The sequence below is a fragment of the Atractosteus spatula genome, chromosome 4 (assembly GCF_055471065.1).
Source record: "Atractosteus spatula isolate fAtrSpa1 chromosome 4, fAtrSpa1.hap1, whole genome shotgun sequence".
NCBI lineage: Eukaryota > Metazoa > Chordata > Actinopteri > Semionotiformes > Lepisosteidae > Atractosteus > Atractosteus spatula.
This window is the reverse complement of record NC_142709.1, coordinates 46,222,344-46,235,554: the sequence shown is the minus strand read 5'-3', so window position 1 is coordinate 46,235,554 and position 13,211 is coordinate 46,222,344. Positions and strand designations below refer to the sequence as shown.

The 13,211-nt window shown below is 50.6% G+C and overlaps 1 pseudogene; it reads left to right on the top strand.

Annotated features, from left to right (window-relative positions):
* Positions 1-1,546: 1,546 nt before the first annotated feature.
* LOC148836417 (uncharacterized) lies at positions 1,547-5,966 on the top strand (annotated as a pseudogene).
* Positions 5,967-13,211: the final 7,245 nt, after the last annotated feature.

Below are 13,211 nucleotides of genomic sequence, written 5' to 3'. Positions count from 1 at the left end.
TTTGTTTTCACAAAATAATTTAATCTGCAGGTTGGCAATGAAATGTTATTAATAATTGCTAAATAACAATAATTTATATTTATAAAGTACAATATGTCACAGGCTGCCTTGAGAAGCAACTGCTTTCACAGCCTACTTACCAGTAGAGGCAAATAGCCAAAGAAATGGAACTGATTCATGCCAAAACCCTGGAAATGGCTTCTACCACAGATTTTTTGTCTCCTTCCTTTTCTTCCCCAATTTATTCTTTTTTTGTTGAAAGCTGCAAAATGCAAGAGTACTGGCATGATGAGGCAAGACCAGAGCCCACACCCAAAAACTGGTAAATCATAAAAGCCTCAGTCCTCTGGAAGAAATACTATACTAGTGAGTTGCCATCATTGGCACAAGGCCTTGGAGAGAGAAAAAGAAGAGATACTGTACCTTCCACCGCCATGCTGTGACAAATTCTTCTATGGGGTTTTGGAATGGATAATATGGGGAAAGGAATAAATTTGAAAAGTGATTGTTAACAAGAAACCAGTTGTGTACAGCAGAAGCATCGTGAAATCTGATATTGTCTCAGATTACAACATTTTTCTAATCTGATAAGAACAGATTTTTTTCTATCAAAATAAACTTTATTTCAAAGAAAACATCTCACAATCAGTACACATTCTAAAAAAATACCAAACTATCAACAAATAAAAACTTTCCAAAACAGGTGATTGTCCGTTATCAATCAGTGCAATTGGATTATGGGGCCAGATTTGCACAGTGAAAGAGTCCCTCCAAGACCTACCACTTGTTTTTGTTCATTTCCCTCTGAAACTGAGGAGCAGGGGCTCAGGGAACAGGGATTTGCACTTTAGTCATTATACAGGACCCAAAGTCCCTTCCAGCACTTCCTCGCTGTGGTGAAGCCCCATTTGATGATCTTGCATTTCATCCTTGCTCTGAGGTCCACAAGGATCCTCTCTCCCAGCTCCCTCACTCCCCCCTCTGTGTTGTGCCAATGAGAGTGTTCCTCACATTCCACAGTTCTTGTTTTATCAGGGACACCAGCACCCAAAGCAAGTACTGTGTCCCCTTGTCCAATCCAGTAGGTGCTAGTCCCAGTAGGATGCTCTGGTAGTTTAGCACTTTTCTCAATCCCAGGAGATGCATGGTGTTGTCCATTCTGCCCCACACCGCTTTGGCGAAGGGGCCGCTCCAGATCACGTGCTCCTGCATATCTTTGGTGAAGCACGTGTCCTGGGGGCAATGCAGATTCCTGGTGATTCAGTGTCTGTAAAGATCCTCTCTGGCCTAACACGGCCATCCAGTTAAGGTCCTTCAGCCTGTTATCTAATTCCTTTGGCTGCATCCTTCCCAAACTTGTCTGGGAACCAACAGCCTTTTGTCTGCGATCAGTTGCCTACTCACCTCCTTGTACGGGGCTCTCTGGTTGGTGCACAGCTTTAGAAGTCTCATGGCCTCATATCTCTAGCTCCACTTGACTAGGTCTCTGGTCGCTTTTCTGCTTTTGTGCCCGGTGTTTGTCCACTGGTCCAGGTGCCTCGTCAGGATGGAGAGTCACAGCCTGATATTGTCTCAGGTTACAACATCTTTTTAATGAAAATGTATTATACAAAAACAACACAATTCTTTACACTATTCGTTCCCAGCTCATTTTAAAGTACAAAATAATCCTTTCCACCTCTCTTTAGCAGCATGATATCCCCATCTTGTAATATCCACCGCAAACTCACATTTCATTTAATCAATGACCTTATTATACACCCCTTCTTCTGTGCATACAATTCCTTTTTTTACCAACACATTCCAAGCTTCCCACAGTTCCAATTTAACAAAGATAATGAACATTCACAACAATAAATTAACCCCACTACACCTTTTCTCCATGCCGTAAAGCATAACATGTTTAGCCAAAATAAAATTAGGTTTCAACAAAGTAAAAAATGTTTCACATTTGCTCCATATACCCTTTGTAAATCTACAATCCCAAAAAACATGAACAATTGATTCTTCCTCATTACATCCCATACGTGAACACTCTTTTTGACGTGTCAGGTTGTGTTTATATAGAATTGCACGCACAGATAGTTGATTCCAAGTTATCCTCCAATTCAAGTCTTTTACATTGTTAGGAAGTCCTTTTGGATGAATCTGTGTCCATACTTTTTCCACTATTCCTCCAACCATGCGGTCTTCTGTTATTACCAGTATTGTACTGTAAAGTTCTTTATGTCTCAAAACTTTTGAGTCTTTCTTTAGATCCGGGTATTTATTAAACCATTTACATGAATATCTATAATTCCAAGGTAAGTCTTCTCCATGGGGTTAATCATTACTCCGTTATACCAGTTGTCTCATACATGATGCAAACCAAAACCTAACAAAAATTATAAATATGTTCTATTGGACTATGTAAAGCTACACACATTTCCGAGAAGTAAATACAGTCCAATCTTAATGGAAAATGCAGGACTCCTCTTCCCCCTTTCTCTATTGATCTATACATATGAGTCCTCTTTACATATTCATACCCTCCCCCACATATAAACTGAAAATCCTCTTTAATCAAGTATCTCCATAAACTGGCTGGCATAGGATAAACATATGCCAAATATATTAAGGTTGGCAGTATATCCACCTTCAAAACCAAAACTTTACCGCTTATCGATATACTTTGTCTTTTTAATAAGTTCCCCTTCAACCAAACCTTGTATAATCTTTGCACCCAATTGAAATGGGCCGAATCCGCTCTTTCAAAATAGACCCCTAACATCTTCATAGTGCGTTTGCAATTACCAAGTCCTCCCGTCTCAATATGTCCTTTATTCCAGTTCCCGAAATATTTTACCAAGTTTTTCTTCTTATTCAATTTTGCTTCAGGTGCTAAAGAAAATTCCTTAAAATTCTCCAATGTGTACATGTTAAACTTGCATCAGAACTTAGATATAATGTAATATTATCTGCGTAGAGTGTAATCTTAGAGTTGTAGAGTTTGTGTTCATCCCCACCAGGTACCAGTACACCATCAATTCTTGAATCTGTTCTTATCATACCAGCAAGTGGTTCTATATAGAGGACAAACAGTAATAGTGACAAAGGACATCACTACTCACTGTACTTCCTACACCCCTATACAAAGGCTGAATCCAACCAATTAGTAAATCTGCATAAAAATCAATTTCCTTTTTCATTTCTTCATTTCCTTTAAATACAATACCTTCCTCATTCAAAATTCCAGTCTTTATTCTTTTAGTCTGTTTTTGTCTTACACTATTAAAATTGAAAGTTATACATGACTTGTTTTGTTCTAAAAATTGTATACGGGTTCTAAATAAAGCTTCTCTTGCCCTTTTCTCATAAAACCTCCTTAAGTTCATCTTTAAAAAAGAAGTAATTAATTTATTTACACGTCTATAATAAATATAATAATAAATATATTAAATAAATTAATTACTGCGAAAATAACTTACTTCGTACACTGTGCAGAGTGCCGTATACTCCTAGTTGCGGCACACACGATATATACAGTAAAAAGCCTCAGGCACTGTGTTAGATGTGTTTTCGACGTTATATATGCGTTTATTAATGTCGTCGATTTTAAGGTTGCAATTCGACGTTGATTATACGTCGCGGTGACATATATATACGTATAGCCGTATTTTCGCTGTGAATATACGTATATTCGACGAATCACTGCCCACAGCTTGGCATACAAGGGTTTTGCGGAGGGGGTCTTGCCACCTGCCTGAAAAAAACAGTAAAATGTTTGAGTGCCTATAGAGGTTCTATTTTTATTTTCTTGAGAAAAGTTGATACCATTTCCTGGACACCCCGTCCCCCATCAGTGCGCGGTGCCCGGGGAAAAATCTGTAGGGGGGTGTCTGAAATTCTGAGGGGGGGGTGATATTTCGGTTGAAACGGAGCTGTACGGTGCAGCTACCCAAATGAAATCTCGCAACTATGCCATTGATTAGTGCTTCATGATAGAAGATAACGACTAGCAATCTGGTATTTGCGATGAAGTTCAGTTTCACATTTTTTGTCACTCTCGTGGTTTGTATTGCCTGGAGCGAAAAGTACTGTAACGCAACGGGGGCTCATGCGGGCGCCCTTGCCGCATCTGGTCGGCCCCATCCCGACTGAGGCTCGAACCCGGGACTTCCGCGTCTCTCTGCAGCGACCTAGCCCCGTGAGCTAAAGAGAGATCTCTCTACAGCCCAGTAGCTGTAGTCCTGCTATCACAGGGAAGGGCGGTGACGTCACCTGCTCTGGTACGCCGGCTCTTACACAGTACCTGTCGGCCGTAAGCGTTACACTCTCCCCCGCTTAAATCGCCGTCCCCGGCGAAGGGCTATCCCACCCCGCTTCTGACACCAATGTAACGCAACGGGGGCTCATGCGGGCGCCCTTGCCGCATCTGGTCGGCCCCATCCCGACTGAGGCTCGAACCCGGGACTTCCGCGTCTCTCTGCAGCGACCTAGCCCCGTGAGCTAAAGAGAGATCTCTCTACAGCCCAGTAGCTGTAGTCCTGCTATCACAGGGAAGGGCGGTGACGTCACCTGCTCTGGTACGCCGGCTCTTACACAGTACCTGTCGGCCGTAAGCGTTACACTCTGTAACGCCCTCGCCTGGTGGTGAGGAGGAAGCGCCCCTAGGCGCTCGTAGTACCGCGGGGCATGCTGGGAGTGGTAGCCGGGGAGAGTATGAGGGTCAGCACGATGACCAGCGGCTGACCCTACCTGTGTAAATAATGTCCTAGTAATTCGAGTGCCCTGTGTAGTCCTGTAAAAGTGTAGTGTGTTGTTAGGTAATTACCACCCTAAATATGTGTACGTGTTCCGTCAGTCTCCTCATGTGTGTGTAGATCCTGTGTTTGGTTTTGGTGTGGTTGTCAAATAAAGTCAGTGTTTTGGCTGGTTAATCGCGTCTCCACTGTTCTTTAGTTCTGAAAAGAACCTGCAACGCTACATTGGTGTCAGAAGTGGGATGAATGAGCAACTCGTGGCAGACATTACCCGACTCTGTTAAGCGCCGGCTGACGCTGACAGACGCAGAACCCATCGGCAGCACACATAGGGAGCCTGAGCAACTCCTGGGTGCGACAGGTGGCCACAGCCCTTACCAGGGCTACCCAGTAGTGGCCCCGCCAGTAGAATTGGGGCGGCTGCCCCGGAGAGAAGATGCCCTCCCTGCCGGAGCCGATCAGCGATTCCCACACCCATCGGCGCGGGTGCGACCAGGTCGCTACGATGGTGAAGCGCCTTGGGAAACCTATGAGGCACAGTTCCAGCTCGCGGCCCGGACGAATGGCTGGAGCCGGGCGGAGATGGCCGGCCACCTGGCGGCGGCGCTGGAAGGAGCGGCCTGCCAGGTGCTCCTGGACGTCCCGGAGGAAGACAGAGGCGACTACGCGGCGCTGGCGGCAGCCCTCCAGCTGCGCTTCGGTGTAGAGGAGGCGCCGGACTTGATGCGGGAGAGGCTGGCCCTGCGGCGGCGCCGACCAGGAGAGCGACTGGGCCCGGTCGCCGCGGATGTCATGTTCCTTGCCCGCCGAGGATACCCAACTTTCCCCCGGGAGGCGCAGCGGGAGATGGCTCTCCAGGCCTTTCTCAAGGCCCTCTCGCCAGAGGAGCTGCGGCGCCACGTGCAGCTGGCCGCGCCAACATCGCTGGAGCAGGCCTTGGCCCTTGCCACACGGGCTGAGGCGGTGTTCGGGGTGGCTGGAAGCGCCACCAGACGCAGTGCGCCCTGCCGGCTGACCGAGACGGCGACGGAGGAATCCAGCGAGGGGGAAGAGGAGCCAGCCCGGGCAGCGACCCCCGCGGAACAGCCCCGCACGCTGATTTGCGACCGCTGCGGGAAGAGAGGACACCGAGCCCGGCTCTGCCGGGCACCCGAGCCTCGTCCTCCCCGATCGGCGTCGGGAAACGGGAACGGGGCGGCTCAGCGCGGGGAAGGCCGCCCTTGAACACCTCAACCCCCGCTCCGGAGAGCGCTGTAAAAACCGGTGCCCCTCACGCCACCGTGGGGCGAGTCGGCTGTAGCCGAGGCCTGTACCTCCAATGCCGAATCGAGGACCAACCCTGCCTGGCCCTACTCGACACCGGTTCTTCGGTGACCCTACTCCGACCGGGCGTCCTCCCCGACACCGAGGGCACCAACCCCCCAGGATGGGAGGCCTCCAGCCTGCGGCTAAGGACCGTGACGGGACAGCTCGCTGCAGTCCGGGGGAAACAGGTGCTTGCCTTCCGTCTGGGTGCAGCGACGGTGCGCCACCCCTGCTACCTCGCACCCATCCAGGAGGACTGCATTCTGGGGCTGGACCTGCTGCAGCGAGTGGGGGCCAGTTTGGACTTGGACCGGCAGGAGTTGGTGTGGCAGGGGGAGCGACTGCACCTGGTGGAGGGCAGGCCCGGCGAAGGCCGAGGGACGCGGGCTTGCCGGAGCCGGGGGAACAAGAGGCGGCGGCGGCGGCGGCGGCGTCAGTCGCCGGGGCAGACCAGGCCTGTGAGCCGGGGAGCGAGCGTGCCGGATCCTGCTCCCGAGTCAGCCGAGGGGCCAGACAAGGCGGCGGCGGCGGGGGCCGAGCGTTGCGTGGAAGCGAGGCGCGCCGTGGAGGACCTCTTCCAGCGGAGCTGCGAAGGCCTCGATCAGGACCAGCGGCAGCGGCTCCAGGAGCTACTCGCCCAGAACGAAGATCTCTTTGCGGCGAGAGATGAGGACTGCACCCGCACTGCCCTGGTCCAACACGAGATCAACACCGGCGACGCTCGGCCCATCCGCATCCCACCGGGACGCATGATTCATGCCAAGCGGACCGCCGCCGAGGAAAAGATCCGGGAGATGGCCGCAGCGGGGGTGATTGAGCCCTCCGCGAGCCCGTGGTCGGCGCCAGCCGTACTGGTCAAAAAAAAAGACGGCTCGTGGAGGTTCTGCGTCAACTATCGCAAGCTGAACGAGGTCACCCGGAAAGATTCCTACCCCCTGCCGAGGATAGATGACGCCCTGGACTACATCACCGGGTCGACCTGGTTCAGCTCCCTGGACCTCCGCTGCGGCTACTGGCAGGTACCGCTTGCTCCCGATGCTCGCCCGAAGACGGCCTTTTCCATCGGCCAGGGCCTCTGGCAGTTTACTGTCATGCCTTTTGGCCTGTGCAATGCCCCGGCGACGTTCGAGAGGCTGATGGAGAGGGTGCTGGCATCGGTCCCGCGGAACCAGTGTGTGTTGTATCTGGACGATCTGCTGGTCCATGCCCGGAGTTTCGATCAGGCCTTGACGAACCTCCAGGCGGTGCTGGCCTGCATCCGCCGTGCTGGCCTGAGGCTCAACCCCCGCAAGTGCGAGCTCCTGCGGCGGGAGGTGACCTTCCTGGGACATGTTGTTGGACCGCGAGGGGTGGCTACGGACCCAGGTAAGGTCGCCGCAGTGAGGGGCTGGCCGACTCCACGCACCGTCGCGGAGCTGCGCAGCTTTCTGGGGTTGGCCTCATACTACCGGAGGTTCGTCCGGGATTTTGCCAGCATCGCTGCCCCGCTGCACCGCCTCACCGACAAGGGCCGCCGTTTTGACTGGGACTCGGGCTGTGAGACTGCCTTCGGCCGGTTGCGTGAAGCTCTGGTGGGGGCCCCCGTGCTGGCCTACCCCGACCCGCGGTTGCCGTATGTTCTCGATACCGACGCGAGTGACTCGGGGGTGGGCGCGGTGTTGGCGCAGGAGGGGCCGGATGGGGAGCGCGTAGTGGCCTACTATAGTCGGGCTTTGACTAGGCCCGAGCGGAACTACTGCGTGACCCGTCGCGAGCTGCTAGCGGTGATGGCGGCGGTCCACCACTTCAGGCCGTACCTGTTCGGGACCCGGTTCCGGCTGAGGACCGACCATGCGTCCCTCACCTGGCTGCTCCACTTTAAGGAGCCGGAGGGGCAGATGGCGCGATGGATAGAGATCCTGCAGGAGTACGACTTCACTGTCGTGCACCGTGCGGGGTCTCGCCATCTCAATGCCGACGCTCTCTCGCGGCGCCCCTGCGAGGCCGCGGACTGCCACCACTGCGCCCGGCGGGAGCAGCGTGAGGGGGCTGTCCGCCCCGTGGCGGGGGTGAGCACCGCGGCCACGGCCCGGGAGGGGCCGCTGGGGGTGGGCCTGCCAGACCTGGCGCAGCGTCAGGCAGCTGATCCTGACGTGGGGCCGGTGCTCCGCTGGAGGGCAGCAGGAGTGCGGCCTACACGAGAGGAGCTCGCCCCGCACCCAAAGTCCGTCAAGGCCCTCTGCGCCCTGTGGGAGGCCTTGGAGGTAAAGGACGGGGTGCTGCGCCGGGGGTGGCGGGTACCCTCCAGTGGCGAGGTACGGTGGCAGCTGGTGGTGCCTCGGTCGCTCCGCGGGGCGGTGCTCCGAGCGGTGCACGGCCAGCCGGGCGTGGGGCACTTCGGCGGTAAAAAAACCCTGCAGCGTCTCCGAAGCCATTTTTATTGGGGTCTTTGCCACCGGGACGTGGAGCGGTACTGCCGAACGTGTGCGGTGTGCGTGGCACAGAAGGGCCCCCCCGAGCGCTCCCGGGCCCCCCTCCAACAACACCAGGTGGGGGCTCCTATGGAGCGGGTGGGAGTGGACGTTTTGGGCCCGTTTCCGCGCACTGAGGCCGGGAACCGCTACGTCTTGGTGGCCATGGATTATTTTACGAAGTGGCCGGAGGCCTACGCCCTCCCGGACCAGAGTGCCCCCACGGTGGCCGATGCACTGCTGGAGGGGATGTTTGTCAGGCTGGGGGTGCCGGAGGAGTTACACAGTGACCAGGGGCGTAACTTCGAGTCCCAGGTCTTCGCCAGAGTGTGCCAGCGCCTGGGGATCACTAAGACGCGGACCACACCGCTGCATCCCCAGAGCGACGGGTTGGTGGAGCGGTTTAATCGGACGCTCGCCACCCAGCTGGCCACCCTGGTGTCCCGGCACCAACGGGACTGGGACCGCCACCTCCCCCTTGCGCTCTGGGCGTACAGGACCGCGGTCCAGGAATCCACCGGGTGCACCCCGGCCTCGCTCATGCTGGGCCGGGAAATGCGAACACCGGTGGACCTGGTCTTCGGCCCGCCGCCCGGAGACGGGTCGGCACCGCCGGCTGGACCGGACTACGAGTGGGACCTGCGGCAGCGGATGCAGCGGGTGCACAGCTTTGCACGGACCCACCTGACACAGGCGGGGGTCCGGCAGAAGCGGTACTACGACCTGCGCTGCAGGGGGCCTGCCTTCCAGCCCGGGGACTCGGTTTGGGTGTACAACCCGCGGCGCCGCAAAGGCCTCAGCCCTAAGCTGGCGCCGTCGTGGGAGGGGCCCGCTGAGGTACTCGGGGTGGTGGGCGAGGTCTGCTACCGTGTCCGGTTGCGAACACGGGGGAGAGTGGTGGTCCTGCACCGAGACCGCCTGGCCCCCTACCGGGCCCGGGAGGAGGAGCCGTGTGGGGAGGCTCTAGAGGAGCAGCCGGGGCTGGAGCCGGCCGATAGTGGGGCGTCCGTGGGTCGCCAGCCGTCACCGCGGCGCAGCGGCCGCTCACGCAGGGTTCCGCAGCAGTTGGCCGGATACGAGTACAGCCTGAGGGGGGTGTTCGACGTCGGCGAGACGCCAGACGCTTCAGGTGGGGGCAGTGTAACGCCCTCGCCTGGTGGTGAGGAGGAAGCGCCCCTAGGCGCTCGTAGTACCGCGGGGCATGCTGGGAGTGGTAGCCGGGGAGAGTATGAGGGTCAGCACGATGACCAGCGGCTGACCCTACCTGTGTAAATAATGTCCTAGTAATTCGAGTGCCCTGTGTAGTCCTGTAAAAGTGTAGTGTGTTGTTAGGTAATTACCACCCTAAATATGTGTACGTGTTCCGTCAGTCTCCTCATGTGTGTGTAGATCCTGTGTTTGGTTTTGGTGTGGTTGTCAAATAAAGTCAGTGTTTTGGCTGGTTAATCGCGTCTCCACTGTTCTTTAGTTCTGAAAAGAACCTGCAACGCTACAGTACCATAAGCGTTCATTTTTGCAGCTACATCGATGGAGGTTCTGAATCGTTAAGAAAAAATTGTTGTAAAACCAACAGAAAGCACAGACTGCTATAACTAGTCCTACTTATATAACGATTTTAAGTATAATGATAAACTACTGCAAGGAATCGGTCCACCTGAGCAAACAGGATCGTAATGTTGACACTCACTAACGACACTGATATGTGCCGTTCCTGGACGGATAGCCCTCCTGCACATCAAACAGTCCGAGTGACTGTTAGTGTCATTTAGTGTTGTCTGACCATTGACAAAGTACAACTATTTTTTTAAGGCGCAAGTTAAGTAAATCCTTTTGCCCAAAACTGAAGGGGCGACACTTCTCCCTCCCCCCGTGATGCCAGGCCTGTCCCCATCCTATTCCATAATGTCATTATATATAATACCATACAACAGTGACCGATCCTTACTAACTGCATGCGTTAAAATTGCACAACAGCACATAGCAGGGGGCACATAGCCGCGATGTATTATCAATGTTAAATTTCAACCATAATATCGACAACATTAATAAACGCATACGTTGAGAAAATATCTAACCCAGCATATTTTCCGGTTATATACCACAATGCATTGCTAGTATTCGTTGGTCACCATTTTGGACACGTTTTTCAAACGTAGAAGATTGAAGTATTCACAAATATCTCAGCAATCCTCTTTTGACAAGTAAGTATGAATAAAAATAATACTATCTGAATACAAACAGATCTTTCTTAATATTATTTTGATTAAAATAGTACGTGAATAAGCAAAAAATGGCACATAGGCACGTTTTGCCGTTTCTCTAATTATTCTTATTCTATGTTGTACTTTCAAACTTTGGGTACTCTTTAATTAGGACAGACTTTATTGCTCAACTGCTATGATGCAAGCCAAATTTTATACATTTATTTAAGCTTTGAGCTTAGTAAACCGTTCATTTTTTAGATTATACTAAAGAAGATATTAATCATCATTTATTTGGGAAGTAATATTATATAATTTTCTCCTAGCTGCGGTGCTGAAGTCCCTCCCTACATCAACAGAAAAAGAAATAAAGGAGCACGCAATGCGTTACTTGAAGAATGCATATGCAAGGCAGGGGGCCAGGAGATCTGGACACTGAAAATAATAGGTTTCTGGTTCTAACTGTTAGGACAATTAGACAGGGTTTGCAAATAGTGGACAAAAATCGTCTTAACTTCCATTGTAATATTTTTTTCTCGGAAATATAGAAGTTGTACATTTTAAAATTTATATTTGAATCAAAATGTGGTTTTGAGTTAGTGTGTTAATGTAATTAGTTTGTGTTTGTCATTACTATACTGTATATTGCCATGTTACCAGAATTTGTAGCTGAAGTTTAAGACTAGTTGTGTTTTTTATGATTATTGCCCATATGTTGATTGTTGATTGATTTTATACAATGTATAATTTGAAATACATATTTTTCAGGTGTGAATGTGTATTTTCAGAATACATTTCTAAACCGTAAATCATTGGCTTGATTTACTAGTTTCTACACCTGTAAAACCTATCTTTGATGTATAATAGACCTCTACCCATATACGTATAATAGTCCTCTAAAGTTATCCGTATAATAGACCTCTAAAGTTATCCGTATAATAGACCTCTAACCATATACGTATAATAGTCCTCTAAAGTTATCTGTATAATAGACCTCTAAGCATATACGTATAATAGTCCTCTAACGTTATCCGGAACTCCAACCATATATGTATAATAGTCCTCTAAATATATCCGTATAATAGAACTCCAACCATTTCCGTATAATGAACATCTAATCATAGACATATAATTGACGTATAACAATAGACGTATACAGAATTTCATTCAAGATGAATTGCGGACCACATTTAGACGTCTAAGGTATGCGTTAAATAGACATATATTATACGTCTTTTGCCCACTGGGATGGTAACACAGCAAGATCTTGTGCTAAGTCTCCTCTCTCTACCTCGTTATGTTCATTTGTTTCTACAGTACGTCTTCAGTTTCTCCATCCGTCTTGTACATTTCTACCTCTTAGTGCCTTGGCAAAACTGCACTGTCTTTTAGGACAGGATCTATAAATATGTTATTCTCCTCCACATCAATTACAAACTAGAAGATTCTTAAAGTCTGTCATTATGTGCCCTTTCACGCCACATCTTCTACTAATAATTTTATCACAAGTAGCTGCAGAATCGCACGGCTCACCACACCACCAACACACTAAAGGCTGACCTTGGTAATATAGAAAACCCTTTTTAATTCTAACGAAAAGGAGGCAGGAGGGTGAACTACCCCACCTTCCACTGAGGCATTAGATCTAAGTCTTACTAGGAATCTCCTTTTTCCGGTCCAGATTCCTTCAGAGCCCACAATTTTCCTTCCTTTATCTTGAAAATCCACATATCGTTTAAAAAAAACATTCAATCTCCTCTTCAGGAACAAATGGATTAAACATTTGTAATATTAGCGGTCTTAATTCCCTAGCAAACAAGGGTTCCACCCAAAAAAACATTCAATGGTTCCTTTTCCTTATACATTATAGCATGGTTCCATAAGAGCTGACAACATTCAGTCGAAGACAAAGTCTAGGCCATAATTCTCTTGATTGGAAAGTCTTGTAAACAAAAAACCTCTGACAGATTCAAAGCAAAAACTTTATAAATCACTTGTCTTTCGAAGTTCTCTCTGAGTAATAAGTCCTTTCTATCTACCAGGTTCTTCATCACGAAGTGCAAAGTGTCGCTCAGCCGCGCCTCTCCTGGAACACAGGCTCCCTGTAAGTAGCTGTCTCACCCACAGGCACCATTGCAGTCGTTTGGAAGTCCCACCTTCACCCCTTAGGCTTCAGCTAGGGCGATTCCAGTAGGTCTTGCTCTCTCTGGACGCACGGACTCTGCAGGCTTCTGGATAGCTCTCTTTCAACTCTCCTGTCACCTTCCCTCCTACCAGGCCAAGGCCAAGGCCAGCAGTCAAGTCACTTGCCAATTGATTTTAGCCAAAAGGCTGAGAAGCAATCTCAGATTACAACCTATTTGAACTGCTCTGGCCTACCCGATTGTTGGAATAGAGTGTTTGAGAGATTCTCAAGAATGGTGATTAGATGCCCTGTGTTGTAGGGGCCTATGGTGGCATGTTGGTCCCATGTTGGCTGATTGATTGCTGCACACAGTGTGACACATCCACAA